This window comes from Fonticula alba (assembly GCF_000388065.1).
Source record: "Fonticula alba strain ATCC 38817 unplaced genomic scaffold supercont2.8, whole genome shotgun sequence".
NCBI lineage: Eukaryota > Rotosphaerida > Fonticulaceae > Fonticula > Fonticula alba.
In genome coordinates, this window is record NW_009242978.1 from 1,390,781 (window position 1) to 1,392,712 (window position 1,932).

The following is a 1,932-nucleotide window of genomic DNA, read 5'->3' on the forward strand; positions in this document are numbered from 1 at the left end:
GGGGCGGGCTCATGGGGGTTGGATCCAGTGGATGAGCTGCTGGCAGCGGAGCCGGGGGTGTGTGGTCCGGTGACGGTCGGGGGCGTGGGTGGGTGCCCGGGGGGGGGGGGGGGGGGGGGGGGGACACCCCGCGGACAACGGAAAACCGGAGGAACCGAGAAGGAAAGAGGGGGCGGCGGGCAAGGAGAATGGGAGCAGGGGCACGGGGAGCAGCAAGTAGGGGGGGGGGGGGGAACCTGTCAGGTCGACAAAAACGAGTGGAGAACAAAGGCGGTGAGGAGTCCTCAAGAGGGAGGAGCGGCACGCATCTGAGTGCGGCCCGAAAAAGCTCACACCAACGACGGGCTAAAGCGGCCCGACACCACTCCGGCGGACCCGGCAAAGGGAGGGCGCACACAGAACCCCCCCCCCCCCCCCATTAGACATCCGGCGATGGGCGCCTGGGCCCCGGGCAGCAACAACATCCAGATGGGGGCTCGGCACCATGCCCCCCACACGCACACACCGACTGGCCGGCCGGCCGGCCGGCCGGCCGACCGACACAGACATCATCCGGCCCGTGCTCCCGGCCCTCATGCCCCGGGCCAGCCTAATCCGGCCGGCGGGCAAGCAGCGGGGCGTGGGGGCCAGCGAACGGTACGTCGTGTCGGGGCTGGTGCGCGATATGTGGGCAGGCGAAGAGCATCCGAGCCTGCCCGGGCGGGGGGGGGGGGGGGGGGCGAGGGGCAGCCAGACCGCCCTTGCGCGGCCCCGGGGCCGCGCATCGGGCAACCAAATGCCGAAGACCGGGGGACCGGGCCGGGGGCCGGCGGAACGCCCGAGATCGAGTGGCCGGGAAACAATTAAAAGCCCCCGGCCCACAAGGCGGAAAGGGCACGGGCGAAGATAAGGAATGCTTGCGCGGTCGGTCCTCCGGCGACAGAGAGAGATAGCCAAATCCGAGGCCCGGCGAGCAGGACTCTCACACAGCCGAGGCCGAATGAAATCCACGCCCCGGGAAAATGCGGCCCGCGTGAAAAGACCCGCCCGGTCCGGGCGCTGGTGACTAGCGAGCGGTGGGGCCATCTGCGGGCCGGATCGGCGCCCGGGCGCGCACATCCGCATGCGGATGCGCGCACACCGGCCCCGGCGCATATCCCTGTCCGCCATGACCCCGAGGGGCTTTCACGCCTCGCCAGAGCGGCGCCCATACCCGGGCGAGACCGCCACCACACAAGGGCGCGGCGCCGCCGCTGCGTCCTCCCGCCTTACCCCTCCCCCGCGGGGGGGGGGGGGGGGGACATCCCCGCTTTTCCCTGACATGAAAGACAACACCAATGACTCAAGAGCACGGCACCCGAGACAGCGAAAGAATGGTCTTAGCTGTTTGTTGTTGCTGTTGCCCGCCGCTCCCCTGCAAGCCGGACCCTGACCCCGGCCCCGCCAGGAGAGGCACCGCACTTGCGAGACCTGGCCACAGACCCCTTCCCCGTGCTGTTTCCCGCCCCTGCCGCGCACGCTAACCGGAACAGGAGGTCCGTCCCCCATCCCCGCCCTCTGGGCAGAGGAAACCCGGGGCTATGAAAAAAGAGCGGCGTGTGCGCGCACGCCCGCGCGCCACAAAGCAGGCCCCATGTGAAAGGGTGGGGCCGAGTCTCGCGGCGGACCTATCACACGTGTGCCTTACCGTTCCGCGTGATCCCTCCCGCCTCTCGGTCTTAACTCGGGGCCCTTGCACAGGGCACACGGCGCGCCCGCCCGGCTCGTTAATCAGAAGGATGGGCATTTGGGGGGAATTAAAAGTGAACCGTGTGACCGGGGGATGTGTAGTTTGGAGGGGCGGACACAGAAGAGGCCCCCCCCCCCCCCAGAGAAAAGGGCGTTGGGTAAATGCCCAACCAAATGCAAGTGGGAGTAGGCAAGAAGAAGGGTGTATATTCCCCCCGACAGGGG